Raw genomic sequence first — 16,190 nt, 5'->3', positions numbered from 1 at the left:
TACTATTCTTACGGCTCATGTTAGAGTTCTATGAACAGATTCTACTGGGTGTGGCTGTCTTATCATGATGAAATTAACCCACAAATTTAGCGATTAAAGCAACAAATGTTTATAATCTCACACAGTTTCTGAGAGTCATGTATCAAAAAGTAGCTTAGCTTGTGGGTTGTAGTCAAACTGCACCCCGGTCCATTGTCTCTGAAGCCCTGACTGGGACTGGAAGATTCTTTTCCAAGCTCACCCATGTGGATGCTGGAAGGAGGCTTCAGCTCTTCACTAGTGGGCCTTTTGCAGTAGGACTGCCCATGACATGACTTCCTCCAGAGTGAGTGACTCCAGATAATGTAATCTCAGGAGTGGCGTATTATCACTTCTGCCATATTCTACCCAACACACAGACCAACCCTACTCCGGTGTGGGAGAGACAAGAGAAGGGTGTAAATACCAGGAGATGGGGATCAACGGGGGTCATCTTGGAGGCTACTACCACATTGCTCTGCCAGTGTTTCTCAGTGGGAGCAGCACTGACATGTGGGGTAAGACGACTGTTGATTAGATAGGACTGTCCCAGGCACTGCTGAACATCTCAGCATTCCTGACCTTCCCCTACTAATGCCAGTAGCACTTCAGAGTCAATGTGACAATCCACTTCAGAGTCAATGTGACAATCCAAGGTGCCCCTGCAACATCCCTAAGACGGGTAGTCTTCACCCCTCATTGACAACCTGTACACTGCGGGTGTCAGGAGGACCTACACTTTGGACGTTAAATAAAATACAAACGATCAGTTTATTATTGTCGAAAATGTTAGGAATGTTGCACTGGCATCTCCCTGCATGGTCTGAAGTGAGTAAGAGGTTGATAGTCCTAGAACATTGAGGATTATAATCTCAAAGAACACTGAACTTGGAGAAAATTCTTACTTAATCCTGCCTCTACCATTTGTTAGCTGAGGGCCTGGAGCAAGTTCTTAAGCCCTCTGAGCCTCACCTGTGAATGGAAAATACTACTACTACTCCGTCACGCAAGATGGCAGCTAAAGAGAGGAAAGCCCCTTTGAACCGTATGTGGCTCTCTCCTTCCAAAGGCGCTAGAGTGTTCCAGTCCCTCTGGCATGCAGCAGGAGTGTCCTAGAATCAGCTAACCCAATATGCCTACGGAACAGGCCAGAATTCCCTTAACAGGACAATCAGTGCAAGCCTGGCTTCACTCCTTCACAGAGGCCTGGGATTTTCCTTGCTAAAAGATGACTGCTGGGTTTTATTTTGGGGAGATATTTGGCTGTCAGCTAAGCCCACCATATCTTCTATCTTGTTGCCTTCTCTGATTCCTGGCCAAATGTGACTGTCTTGGGACAACTGTTTTCCTACATTTCGCCCCTCTGTTCTGGGTTTCTTTTTCCTTAACCCAAACTCCCCTGCTCCTCTTCTCCTGAGCATTTCCATTTTCTTTTTGGGAGGTGTTCACACCCACCTTCCACTTCTCCAAGAACTGCCTCCACTTTTCTGGAAACCTGACTCACTCCTGAACTTTGTGCTGCCCCTGCAGTATTCTCAAGTTGACTTTTCCTCAGAGCTTGCAGGCACAACTCTTGTACCCATAGCTGTCTGCCTTCTTCATGCTCTGGGCTAGGGAGCACTGCTGGAGAAAAGCACAGAGCTTTCTGGGAGCATATAGCCCATTTGGCTTCTGTATCACCTTGGCCATCAGCATGTCCTGAAACTCTCTTTTCCCTAGTCAGCAAGTTCCTTCAGCCTCCATTCACCTCAGACCTTCCTCTCTGCTCCTTTGTATTTCCACCTCACCTCAGTCCTTGGATGACCCTGCCTGCCACTTCATGAAAACAAAGAAGCCAAATGAGAATGCCTGCAATTTTCTGTCACCCCTCCCATGACCTCACCTGTCCCTTTACCTGTGCCTACCTTCCCCTCCTGACCTCTCTGCTTGAACCCAGGCTCTTACTATCTTGGGCTTCTTTGGAGGTTTCCCTCCAATAATTATCCTCTCTTCTATATTTCCATCTTGACATTTTCACTGGATCCTTCCTTAACTATCCTCAGGTCTGTTCCATCTTAAAAAAAAAAACAAAAAAAAAAAACCAATAAAAAAACAAAAAGCAAAACCCCTCCCTCCAACTCTTCCCTTTCCTTCTAGCCGACACGTTCTTTCCGTGCCACCTCCCTGACACAGCCCAAGTTCTTGAAATAACTGTTATCATTTTCTGCAATTTCCTCACCTCCCTTTCCTCTCAATTGACTGCAATCTGTTTCTGCCCACACCTCTCCTCGGAAACTGCTCTCACCGAGGTCATAAACTGTTCCCATATCACTACATCTCACGAGCAAGTGCTCATTTCTTATCTGACCTGACCTCTGAACGTTTGACTCTGTCCACCTCTCCTTTCTCTGCTGGAAGGCTCTCTTCCCTTGCCTTCCATTCGACCACATTTTCCAGCCACAGTGAACTTTCTCAATCTTTAATCATGGTCCTTCCCTCGCTCCTACTTAAAATTCTTCATTGACTTTCTCTTGTCCACAGGATAGAAAGCTTTTTCATGGTCTGTTCTCTCCCACGCGGTGACTTACCACTGCCACCCCCAACATATCCTTCAACTACACTGAACTATTTGTAGTTCTATCAGGTTGTTTGCTGGGTCTTTCTCTGGGCTTTTGCACATGTTGTTCCCTGTTCTTTCCCTCTTGGCAGGTTCACTCCTATTCATCACTTTTTCAGTGATGCCTTCTATGGCCTCCTTGTAACAGTGAGATGTTCCTCCCATCTTCTGTCACAGGCTTGCCTCCATCACAGTGCTAAGTTTGCTGTAATTGTCCATCTACCTCTAGACTTGAGGGAAGAGCCCTTTTATTCTTTGTGGTTTTAACTCTAGGGTTAACTCTAGGAGCTCAATAGTTATTAAAGGAATAAATAACTCTATTAATGTGTATCACATGAATAGCATATGATGGACACTTATAAAAATCGACTGAATTTGAAATTTAGTTGAAGGAAATATTAGGGAGGTGAGGGATGGATTGAAAGGGGTTAAAGGACCAAAGAGACTTTCCTCCTTGCGTCTCCTGTCAAGGCTGGAGAGCCAGATACTCCCCTACCCTTACCCTGCATTTCCTTTGACAAGGGAAAAACACCTGCCACTTGGAGGGGCCTCTGCTGACCTTGGCGTTGCCATTTCGAAGATGATACTGAAAACAAAGGACGAGTCAGGATGGGAAAAATAAGTCTTTTCTGATTTTCTTTTCATAACTCAGATGGAAAAGAAGTACAAATTCAAATGGAAGATGAGGAAAATATCCCCCAAAGTGCAGCAGATTCCTGGGCTGAAATTTAAGAAATATTTACTGTTTCAAATTGCTAATGTTTATTTAGGTGGGTATCCTGAAACAAACAGGCTAATTGCTTTATCCTGCTAGTTAGGGGGAAAAGAAAAAAAGGCAGATCAATATATTTTCTAACGGCAAGGTCCCTCCTGCCCTATTTATTGTACAGTTGCTAGTAACACCCACGCATAAGTAAATGAAACACAATTATGCAAGAATTTAGGGAACACCAGCTAAAGAACAGCCTGGTGTTAAGAAATAAATAGAAATGACTCCTTCCCTTGCAGCTATATGTACTTTCCCCTTGCACCTCAGATCTCCAGCAGATTTCATTTCTATCTGGTTTGTCCTCAGATCTGGGGAGGAGAAATCCTGGACCTGGCAGATGCCAAGCTTGGAACCCGCACTCACTCAGGCAATATTGTTGCTTTGGATGACTCCTGAGAACAGCAACACTTCCAGCCCCAGGGAAACCTCTGTTCCGAATTTTTCCCTCATTCCACAAGGGAGTTCTTTTTTTGCAAAAGGCTTTGGCTGTTCCTCAAGCTTTTTCCGCATTCTGTCTTTTGAAAAGCATTTTGTGGGGGTTGGAACGTCGCAGGTTTTCCCCCTCCCCCTACACCCAGATGTTTCTGGTTCTCAGGATGTACACCTGTGAAGTTGGGGTCACTTGGGAGAAATGTTTGAGTTTTATTTACAGCAGAGAAGAATGTGATCTTCACATGCAAATGTTCAAAAGGGTCATTTTGTTCTTGGGAACCAATGGCAAGACCTGCTGGGGTAGAGTTTGCAGGGACATGAAAAGAAAATAGTAAGGTAAGTGGTGCCTGGGTAGCTCAGTGGGTTAAAGCCTCTACCTCTGACTCAGGTCATGATTCCAGGGTCCTGAGATGGAGCCCTGCATTTGGCTCTCTGCTCAGCGGAGGGCCTGCTTCCTCCTCTCTCTCTGCCTGCCTCTCTGCTTAGCTGTGATCTCTGTCAGTCAAATAAATAAATAAATAAATAAATAAATAAAATCTTAAAAAAAAAAAGAAAGAAAATAGTAAGGTAAAATCATCTAATCTTTACATCTATTTTGAGTGCCTACAGTGGCTCACCAGCGTGCTTCTAGGTGCTGGGAATACAGAAGTGGAAAGAAAAAAGGGAGAAAAAGAAGACAGAGAGAAATCTGTTCTAGCTGGGGAAGGAGGTAGCAGATGATGGACAATATAAAAAAGTAATAAATCAACGTGTAAATTTACAGTTTGTTAGATATAATTGTTCAGAACTCTGAAAGATAAAATTAGACCCTGAGAATCCTGCTTTTGCCACGCAGGCGGTCTCCTTGCTTCAGGGAGAGATAATGTATGTGAAGTGTCTTGCATAGTTCCTATACTAGGTGCCAATATTAGTTCCTGCTCCTTTCCTAGCTTGAGCTACTAATCCACGAAGGTGATTCTGCACACCAAGACTAAGTGTTTTAAGTCTTACTGTTAGCAAAATGCATCACTTAAGTTCAATATAGAGGGACTTAAGGTACAGCCATGATGGAATAATTCATATCATCAAAAGTCACTGTTAGTAATTCATTTTAAATCATTTTCATAACAAATATAATGAAGAAGCTACTGTTTTTTGAGCACAGTGATAGACAAAGGGAATCCAGAAATTATGAAGCCACTATCCCTCCTCTCAAGAGTGATGAGATGGGGTAACAGAAATACTTTTTTTTTTTTCCGATTTCATTTACTTATTTATTTGTCAGAGAGAGGCGGGCGGGGGGGGGGGGGGGTGTAGCGCACATGCATGAACATGCACAAAAAGGGGAAGCGACGGGCAGAGGGAGAAGCAGGCTCCCCACTGAGCAAGGAGCCTGGTGTGGGACTGGATTCCAGCACCCTGTGATCATAACCTGAGCCCAAGGCAGACGCTTAACCGACTGAGCCATCCCCGCAACCCCGGGGCAGCAGAAATTCTAAGATAAGGCGGGTCTTCAGTGGCAGCGTGAGGATCGGTGTTCCGCGTGGTCTCCCCTCCAGCACATTTTGAGATTCTGGAGGGGAGAAATCCTATGACCGGCCATGCCACAGACAGCAGGCAGGGAATGGGAAGAGCAGTAGGAAGTGACCGAGATCAGCCAACTAAGCAGGAAGGTGGAACTGCGGGAGCGTACAGAAGGTTGGACCCAGAGACCTGGTGATCCTGCTTTACTGAGTTTGCGGGAGCTGTCACAATTTGAAATTACCTTGCTCGTAGGTTCTCGTGGCTGCGGCGCTCCTCCCCCTCACGGGATGATAAACCCCATGAGAGCAGGAGCCGTTCTCTCCTCTCATTCCCCACCTCCCGGTGCCTACAATGGTTCTGGGCCCACAGCAAGGGGTTCAATAAACATGTGTTGAGTGACCGCATGACTAGTGTGGAAATAGAACCGATGTGACTTGACAGATGACCGATGCAGGACAGGTGGGAGGTAGAAGCTGTGAGATGTTGTGGGGAGAGTTTCCAGCTTGGTCCCCGGAAGAATGTTGAACACATGGCTGGCCTGGTTTCCCATGTATCAGCTTACTTCCTTGCACGCTTGTGTAACTTTACGAGATGACTCTTTCCTGCCAGCGATTCTCGTCACTGTTGTTGTTGTTGTTGTCATTGTTCGTTGCTTCTTCTTCTTTTTTTTTTTTTTTTTTTAAGATTTTATTTATTTATTTGACAGACAGAGATCCCAAGTAGGGAGAGAGACAGGCAGAGAGAGAGAGGAGGAAGCAGGCTCCTCGCCAAGCAGAGAGCCCGATGCAAGGCTCGATCCCAGGGCCCCAAGATCATGACCTGAGCCGAAGGCAGAGGCTTGAACCCACTGAGTCACCCAGGCACCCCTGTTGCTTCTTTTTTTAATAGTTAATCTTTGACTTCCCATCCAACTTTCTCCCTTTGCTGTATACCTTTTGGTTGGAGGTCTGACAAGGAAATTTGTCTTGCGTTTTTTTATCAAGAGTGCTTTCTAGGGAGGGGGCCCTTCCCTTCTTCTCTCTTCAGGAGAGGAGGTCCTGATAGTTTATTGATAAGTTAGCAGGACACTTGGAGGCGTGTACAGTGAATCAGAAAGATTTATCTGCAATCAGTAAGAAAAGAATCTAGGGCTTGGCCGCCTGCAAATTCCTGCATGTAAAGAAACTTTCTAGTTATGATAAATACTGCCTCCAACACTTTTTTTTTTTTAAGAGGTAGTACATTTTCTGAGTGACTGTTACATTAAAAGCAGAGAGGAAAGATGGATTTTCACACCTGGAAGTATGTGGAAAGTGGAAGGAGAGGACAGGTCAAAGAAGAAACCATCACGGAACCGAAAAAAAATGGAAGGGCCTGTGACTTGAGGATGATTTTTGAGGAGGAAATTTGTAGCCTCTAGGAAATTGGGGAATACAAAGGTTTCTAGGGCAAGAATCATGGAGCCAGGAATTGGGTAGAAACGAATGACCCCCATCTGCTGTAAGAAGACGCTGTGGACTTGTTCTACCTGGAGATTGCGCTCAAAGATTCTCCACAGAGAAGGTGGTGCCGACACTGAGGACCCAGAGATTTTCCTTTCTCAGAGGCATTTCATGAAAACCAGCCATGGTGGTGGCGGGAATAGCAGTGCTAGGAAGGGAAGCTGGAGAAGAAGCGAGCTTACCCAAACCCGAGCAGCAGGAGGTATGTGGAGAAATAATGGCGCTGATGGGTATAGCAAGGAGAGTTTAGGATTGCTTCCATTCTCACCCTGCACAACTCCAGGGGGCGCCACTCACACATAGCTTATGTAAATGGGGTATGTTCCAGGGGGTGGCAGTCATGTAGACTCTACTCCCTAGCTAGTATTCCTCATTGCACTATTCCAGTCTGCTGCTCCCCCCGCCCCTCTCCAGAACGGTGCCCTGAGGAGTACGGTCTACTAGGGAGATGAACACCTTGAGTTCTGGTGTTTGGATTCGTTTGATTGCAAGTCACAGAAACTCAACTCAGACAGCTGAAACAACAGAGGTGGAACACTGGCTCACTCCTGTGCATCCTAGGGATAGAACCGATCTTTTTTTCCCATCTCTTGGCCTCCCCTCCCCCTCTGTGTGAGTATATTGAACTCCCGCTTCTGGGCTTGCCCTTGGCTTCATGTGTGATGCAGACAGGAAAGGGTACACGTGTTCGTTGAGAGGGGGTCCATGCGGGGAATGTGTGTATGAGTGATGTTTTCTTTGGTAGTCCCCCACCTCCAGAACCACATGAAAAAAAAAAAAAAAAGTAAAGAAAAGCTGTTTCTCCTGGAGGGAATATTGTTATCTTCTGGATTACAGAGAATGTGAAGACCGCAAGTAAAATGCCCATGAGCAGGCTGGAACGGAGTTGCTGGTGGGTCACTAATGATCTCATCTTTTAAACCATATGCTACGGGTCCCTGGGTGGCTCAGTCGTTAAGTGTCTTCGTTAGGCTCAGAAATGATCTCAGGGTCCTTGGATGGAGCCCTGCATCGGGCTTTCTGCTCAGCGGGGAGCCTGCTTCTCCCTCTCCCACTCCTCCTGCTTGTGTTTCCTCTCTCGCCATGTCATTTCTGTCAAATAAATAAATAAAATTGAAAAAAACAAAAACCAAAAAACTGTATGCTAAGGGTGCCTGGGTGGCTCAGTCAGTTGAGAGCCTGACTCCTGGCTTTGCTCAGGTAGTGATCTCAGGGTCGAGAGACCCAGCCTGGCATTGGGCTCCTTGCTCACTGGAGAGTTTGCTTGGGATTCTCCCTCTCCCCCTACCCCTCCCCCCACCGCAAGCTCTCTCTAAATTAATAAATCTTCAAAAACAAAAACCCCACAGCTGTATGCTAGATATCACTTCCTTAAAGCATTTTTTTTTCTTCCTTGTGGAAATAATTCCATTATACTCTTAAAGAAACTCAGCACGAAAAATTCTGTTTAAAAATCTTCTTTCAAGGTCAATTTACAAATGTAATTAATAGGGATTGGTAAGTGATTATGCAATTCTAGAAATGAAGAGTACTGGATCAAGTCTTAACAAGTATCTCATAGGAAAGTCAATACATGGTGTGTGTTTTCAGTCTTTGTCATCTGGTTCTAGTCTCTGTTTGGCAACAGCGTTTTCTACGTGGCTCTGCTAGCACAGCCAAAAAACCTTGCATACTTCACAACTTGCCACTCTTTTCAAAGATTCAGTTAAGAGACTGAAGCTTATAGCACAGGCTGCTGGAGTCAGCTTCTAAAGTGAGAGTCTCATGGGCCTAAAATATCTCTTGTACCCACACATTTCCTGGTAGGCCAAACTTCACAAAATAAACATAGATGACCTCTCATCCTTCCAGTCTTCCGGAAAGTTTAGAAATGATGCAACCTCTTGGCAATAGGACATGACACATTGCTTTACTTGTGCGAACCATGAACTTCCTTCATTCTGCGCCATCGGGACAAACAAGCATTTACATTAGCATGGCCCCGGCTCTGAAACTAACTCTCATCAGCTTTAACGAAACAAGACGTTAAATAAATGGCCTTGGCCCAAGGGAGAGGGGGCCGGGGAGGGTGGGATGAATGAGTCAACACAGGACAACAGGGGAAGTCTCGCGGTTGCTTCATAGTGACATTCAAGACATTTGAGAAAAGTAGAAGCTGGTTTTTCTGTCAATACCTTGGTTTCCTCTCCTTCCTTCATCCCCCCTGCGCGCAGGAATAACAATGTCTGGAATCAATAGAACGCTCTTCTTCTGAGAGGCTGAGTATTTTCCCACACGTGAAGCTGGCTGGCTTGGTGCTTTCCCTTTGCGGGAGGGTGAGCTGTGAGATTTCCTCCCGCTCCTCTGCCTGCTCCGTTTTGTGTCTCGACCACTAACCTAGCTCTCAACTCTTTCTCTTCCTGAGGCAGCTTATTCTGGTTTCTCTTCTTCAGTAAATAGAAACAAACCTTTGGATGCTGCGTCTCTTTTAACCTTTGGGACTGTTTCCGTCTACTTGCTGCTGGCTCCAAGAGGAGTGGGTCCGCCCTTGTTTCCCAGGGGGGTTTGTCTGGTTTTGTTTTGTATTTGAAGATTTTTCTCTCCCCTACAATTGCCCCACTGCTCTCTTTTCTCCAGGCTGCACGGATAATCCATGCTCGAACATGCCACAGTGTCAAAATTACAGTGCATGACAAGGTATAGCCTAGTTAAAAAATTCTGGGCAGGGGTTCCTGCATGGCTCAGTGGGTTAAAGCCTCTGCCTTCAGCTCAGGTTATGATCCCAGTGTCCTGGGATCGAGCCCTGCATTGGGCTCTCTGCTCAGCAGGGAGCCAGCTTCTACCTCTCTCTCTCTGCCTACTTGTGATCTCTGCCTGTCAAGTAAGTAAATAAAATCTTAAAAAAAAATTATGGACAAACAGGGGATCCCAAACTATTTTACTAATGAGGCCCTTCCCACTTTGTCCCCAACATGTTTCTCTAGCCTATACCCCCTGTAATGCATCCCATATGACAGTGCTCCTCAAACTGCACTAAGTGAAGAACCAGCTGTTTTGTTTCCCATCTCTCAAGGTCGGCTGTGTGGTCCTACTGTGCGGGTTAGCATGCAGCTTAGCCGACATGTCACTCACCCCGAGAGCAGAACCACCACACCGGCTCCACATCCTGACCGAGGACAAGAGGCCGCTGACAGTGCAGCATCAAGTTGCCAACATTTCACCAGTTCACTCACCCATGAGTTCTTTCCTTATAGGACCATTGAACGTAGCAAACAATCCACAGTCCACTGGCCACACTTTGGGTAGCATAGTCATAGGGCTCATGGGGTTTAGCCCTGTGTCAGGCTCCATGTGTTCCATGCTCATCAGGAAGAAAAGAAACCAGGTTCTGACCGTGTTTTGAATAAACCTTGGTTATGTTTGCTTTCGAACTTTGACCTTAGGTTTTCCTTCAGCCTGGGTGTCTCTGTTCCTCTACCTTTGCTTGGCCTATCCTTATTTGTCTTTGAATGTCCACCTTAAATTTGTGAGAAATAATTCACATGTTTATCATTTTGATGTGTAAATTTCAGTGGTTCTAGTACATCTACAGTTTTGTGCAACTGTCACCACCACCTAATTCTAGAACATTCCTGTCAGCCAACAAAGAAGCCCTCTACCCACTAGCAGTCACTACCTAATCTCCACTCCCCCAGTCCCTGAGAACCACTACTTTATGTCTCCATGGGTTTCCTTCTTCTGGATATTTTGTATCAATGGAATCATACCATATGTAGCCTTTTGTGACTGGCTTGTCTCAGCTAGTGTAATTTTTTCAGGATTCATCCATGTCATAGCATAGATCAGTTCTTCGTTCCTCCTTATGGCTGACTAATATTCTATTGTATGGATACGTCACCATTTTGTTTATACTTTCATCTGTTAATGGACATCTGGGTTGTTTCTATTTTTTTGGCTATTAAGAATAAAACTTCTAAGGATACCTGGGTGGCTCAGTTGGTTAAGCCACTGCCTTCAGCTCAGGTCATGATCCCAGGGTCTTGGGATGGAGGTCTGCGCCGGTCTCCTTGCTTGGCACAGAGCCTGCTTCTCTCTCCACCTCTGCCTGCTACTCTGCCTGCTACTCTGCCTGCTTGTGCACACTCTCTCTCTCTCTCTCTCTCTGACAAATAAATAAATAAATAAATAAATAATAAAATCTTAAAAAAAAAATAGAATAAAACTTCTAGTGGGCGTCTGGGGGGCTTTGTAAGTTGAGCATCTCCTTTCCACTGAGGTCATGATCCCAGGCTCCCGGGATCAAGTCCTGCATTACTGGTGTGTATGTGGAGGGGGGGGTCCTTGCTCAGCAGGGAGTCTGCTTCTCCCTCTGCCTCTGCCTGCCGACCGCCCTGCTTGTGCTCTCTCTGTCAAATAAATAAATAAAATCTTAAAAAAAAACCTGCTAGATACATATACTAGATTTATTGTTGATATGTTTCCATTTCTCTTGGGTGTATACCTAGGAATGGAATTACTGGGTTGTATCATACCTCTGTGTTTAACTTTTTAAGGAAATGTGAAACTAATTCCTACATATTCTTGACCAGACTTTGTTATCTTCTTTAAGAAAAAAAAAATATATAGCGGCACCTGGCTCAGTGGGTTAAGTGTCCGACACTTGACCGTGGATCAGGACCGTTGATCTCAGGGGGGGTGGGATAGAGTCCTGTATCAGCCTCCACACTCAGCAGGAAGTCTGCCTAAGATTCTCTCTCTCTGTCCATCCCTCCACTCGTGTGTATGCTCTCTCTCAAAAATAAATAAATCTTAAAAAAAATTATAGCCATCTTAGCAGGCACTGTACATATTTTTCTTCTGTGAATTCATCTCTGACTCTTTCTCTTTCCAGAATCAATTCCTTTATACTCTCTGCTCTCATAAGAATGAATAATACAGTAATTATAAGAAGAGCTACTTTTGGAGACTTTGTGGGTGCTAGGTATTAAGCTATGTGCTTTACATGTGTGAGCTCATTAAATCCTCCAATGATCTCCTGTGAAGTTGGTGTTAATAGTGCTTCTATTTTACGTATGAGGGCCCAGAGAGAGAGAGAGGGAGAAAGAGTGAATTGTCCCAAATCCTACACCTAAGAGTGAGAGCTGGAATTTCAATTCCTGGGCATATTTGACCCCAAAGCCAATGCTTTGAACTATTTGGCCTTAAAAAAAATAGAAGTTATTAATATTAAACTCTTTCATAGGGGCACCTGGCTGGCTCAGTCAGAGAAGCGTGTGATTCTTGATCTTGGGGCTATAAGTTCAAGCCCCAAGTTGGGCATAGAGAATACATCATACACATATACATACACAGACTTAAAAAAAAAAAAAAGCAAGGTTTAAAAATGTAAAATCTCTTCTTTAAGAGCAGGCCCATGCAGTGCAATTAAAATTAGCAATATTTTGTTGCTAAAGATTTGGTGGAATGTTATCCCTAGTTTACTCAAGAGTACTTCCACGAAGCACTGTCAACAGTTCTCATTTTTCCATTCTGGGTCTTACAAAATAAAAAAGCAAGCTGTCCGATTCCAAAAGCATTCATTTCACCCAGCATCTACAGCCCTGCAGTGTTATCTGTTTATCCCCCGTCACTGACCCATCCTGTCACACAAATGGAGGTGCTTTTTAATGTCATCTTTGAACTTGATCTTGAAGAAGACTATTTGGAATTCATTGAACATACATTTATTAACGTGTCTTTGTCAGATGATATGTGCCATAAAGATATTCTGTTCTCACTATTGACTTTTTTTTTCTCATTTTGGGAAAGAAAAGAACTCAAGATACCACTTCAATGTTAGAATAATCCTTGTCATTTTTTTTCTTGGCTTATTTGTCATCATACACAAACCCTAATTATTTTGTCTCCTGGTGGGTGGGAATAGGGTATACCACTTATTAGAGGTGTGTGTGTGTGTGAGTGTGTATCTGTGTATATATAGATATATCTTACAACGATCACAATAATGATATGAGGTGTGTTTTCCTATCATCAGTCTATAATTAAACCAATAAAAGTATAGAGAGATTAAGAAACTTAACTAAAATTACCTGTAATAGTAAATCTTACAATAAGGGGCCTGTAGAAATTATTTGATCATGAAACTCTCCCCTCCCCACATTTAAAAAAACAACACTTCTATAAATAATTCAAGAGGTTGTGTGATAAAATCTCTCTGCCCCCACATCTTTGTCCTTCCTGCAAAGCCTTCCCAGAAGGAGTTAATCATTTCCTCCTCCTGGATGCCCTGGCAATGGTGTGTCATGGCACTTAGGATGCTGTGTTATAATTTGCTTGTTTACACATCTGCCTCTTTCTGAGGGCAGGGCCCGTGACTTATTTTTCTTGTGTCTTCAAGTGACACCTAAAATCTAAGGGTGTGTCCCATCAATGTTTATTGATTTGATTATCTGTCATGGCCACAGCCAACACGTGCACTCTTCAGAACCCCGGCTGAGGACAGCAATGCACATCGCTCTGAAACAGGGAAGAAGAAAGCAAGCTCATCGATTCCCAGTGTTTCTTGGGATAAAAATCCAACAACATAAATATCTTTAGTTAAAGGTACCCTATGGGTTACTGTGTCTTCGGGATGACATGTGTTCTCACCAAATAAATCTGCCAAGAGGGACAAGTCAACGGATTTGAGCGAGCACGCATCAATAAGGCTTTAAAAAAGATGCTCACATGCCATCTTGTCTTTAAAAAATTCTTTTCTGGGTGCCGGGGTGGCTCAGTGGGTTGGGCCTCTGCATTCAGCTCAGGTCATGATCTCAGGGTCCTGGGATCAAGTCCTGCATCGGGCTCTCTGTTTGACAGGGAGACTGCTTCCTCCTCTCTCTCTATCTGCCTGCCTCTCTGCCTATTTGTGATCTCTTTCTGCCAAATAAATAAATAAAATCTTAAAAAAAATTCTCTTCTGTCCAAAAATGCTTTGTGTTTTTCTCATGCTTTGATCTAGCAGCAGAAGATTGCTTATTCTGGCTCTGGATAAAGCTGGGGCAAAACTACGTTGGGCTTCCTCCCTTTGGTTCTGAGCTGACAAGTCCTTTGATCGTCCATACCCTTCTCCTATACACTGGTCTGTGACCTGATTCCTTTCTCCCCCGCCACCCAACCTCTGCCTTTTTCTCAGTTCCTTTCTGTATTTGCTATCAAAAACTATTCTGAGGGGGCCTGGGTGGCTCAGTGGGTTAAAGCCTCTGCCTTCGGCTTAGGTCATGATCTCAGGGTCCTGGGATCGAGCCCCGAATCGGGCTCTCTGCTCAGTGGGGAGCCTGCTTCCTCCTCTCTCTCTGCCTGCTTGTCATCTCTCTCTGTCAAATAAATAAATAAAATCTTAAAAAAAAACCACCCAAAACTATTCTGGGGGGTACCTTGCTGGCTTAGTCAGGGAGGATGTGACTCTTGATCTTGGCGTCATGAGTTCAAGTCCCACAATGGGGATCGAACTTGCTTTAAGAAAATATTTTCGGTCACCCTTCTCTTTTCATGAAACATATCAATAGTATGTATCTCTGTGAATTAATGCAATATCCCCAAGAAGAAGGACATTCCACAGATGGCCCTCAGATCATACAGGAAGATGACGGCTAAACCCAGAATCCAGATTTCCTGATCTGTTTTGCCCTAGTTTCCACTCTCACTGTATGTTTAATTGTTATTGCTAAAGCTTCCTGTGTTACCCTCCTCACCCTTAAAGACTTAGAGAGAGACCTAAAAGGTTTTATTTTCGCAAGACATTAAGGGAATGGAAATTGTGAAGAAAGCCATGAAGAACCTCCAAGTTCTATTCATCCTTTGCCCAAATTGCTGGGTTAAGTACACTGGAAAGGGTAGTAGTCTTCCTACCTCCTGAGGGTGGACCCAGTTTATGTGAAGAGGCCATTCTCTGGCCATCCTTGACATGCACGCAGCTGCTGACCTCATCTTTCTCTGAGCAAGTGTGGCCATTACTGAAAGGGCAGACACCCCCCAGGGAGCAGGCAGGAGGGCCAGGATGTGGGGAGGGTGATTCAGCAGGTAACAGCAGTCCCTTTCAGGCCACCCTGCAGGAACGCCCAGGGGGCTCACCATCTCAGACAAGTTTTAGAGGAGAGAGACTGAACTCCTAGCTGCCCATGCTATTTTCCTCAAAGACAAATTTTGTTTCTCCCTTTAGGAGGAGAAACTGGTATCCTGATTTGCATAAATCACAAAATTCCTTATGTATCTGATTATGGAAATATGGATTCCTTTTCTTTTGTCATGAAAAGGACTGACGGGAAAGCGCATCCCCATTTAATTTTTGCTCCTGAGGAAATACTGGGGGCGGCAAGTGGAGGACCCCCGTGGGCCGCAGAGTCTGGGGCTCCCAGCACGTGGAGGAGAAGAATGGAAATTTTCGAAAGAATCTCTTTCTGAGCTTCCTTAATCTACTCCGGGTTTAAGAAGTGTAAAAATATGATGTTTTACCAAAACTCTAAGTAGCACTGTTGGATCTGAAAGCTTGTAATAAATGAAATTAATTTGCAATGAGCTGATGTCCTTTCCCTTACTGCTAGGCACTGGGATGACAAGAACTGAAATGTTGTTCCCCTGAAGCATATTTTAAAGAATGTTTTTTCCTCTCGCAGTGAATATTTTTAGACCGGACATTAACATGCAAATTATATGGATTAAGCTCTCCCCCACCCCACCTCCCCAACCCTTCATAATAGCCTGTGAAAAGTCAGACCACAAAGGCACAAAGACGGTCTTATTGCTTTTAACCTTGGAGGAAAGCGGCTGCGTCTACCACTCAGAGTTTACTTGGGTATGAAACTCAGAACATACCTATGGCTCCAAGAGGCCCCGCCAGATACACACTCCCACACGCATGCCGAGGTGCTCCCTGGCTCCTGCTATGGTGACGGCCTGGAAATTAACGACACAGACTGAGAAGGACAAAGAGAGGGGGACAGGGATTTCTGAAATGTCAGGGACTCCCTCCTGCTGACACTTTCCTAACAACGTGTCAGGGGCTTTCTCTGCAGCATTGGAGCTGGATTTTCCCACAGGTAAACTGGGTATTCAGTGCTTACTACGGACCTCTGCTTTTCTTGGAAGCCCTAGGGTGTGATCTGGAACCCAAATGGGGGTTGGGGGTGTCCCCTGATGTTGCTCGTTTCTGCTCGAAGGTCCTGGACTAGTGTTGGGCGTCGAAGGCGGTGAGGTTTGGTGCTTCCAAGGGTTCCTTGGTCTCAGCCTCACCTTCTCCCTGTTTCTGAAGGGGAGAAATCAGATTCCTGTCATTTCCCTGCTTTGAAACCAACTTTGGACCTGTATTACCCATAGACAAAGTCTAAATGATTTAGTATTGCATGAAGAATCTTAAGGAACTGGCTCCAACCTA

General features: G+C 44.8%; 1 long non-coding RNA gene across 3 annotated transcripts in view; it reads right to left on the bottom strand.

The window, feature by feature from the left end:
* LOC309843577 overlaps window positions 1-16,190 on the bottom strand; it is a 45,316-nt gene that overhangs the window by 15,180 nt on the left and 13,946 nt on the right. For all 3 annotated transcript variants that reach the window (XR_014300223.1, XR_014300224.1, XR_014300225.1), the window contains 2 exons: window positions 15,887-16,061; window positions 15,632-15,712 (listed from right to left, as the gene is read on the bottom strand). This is a non-coding gene — a long non-coding RNA (uncharacterized lncRNA). The remainder of the gene's footprint in view (window positions 1-15,631; window positions 15,713-15,886; window positions 16,062-16,190) is intronic.

The sequence above is a fragment of the Mustela nivalis genome (genome assembly GCF_964662115.1).
Source record: "Mustela nivalis genome assembly, chromosome: 1".
NCBI lineage: Eukaryota > Metazoa > Chordata > Mammalia > Carnivora > Mustelidae > Mustela > Mustela nivalis.
Note: the sequence above shows the minus strand (reverse complement) of the source record. Positions and strands in the feature narration are given on the sequence as shown.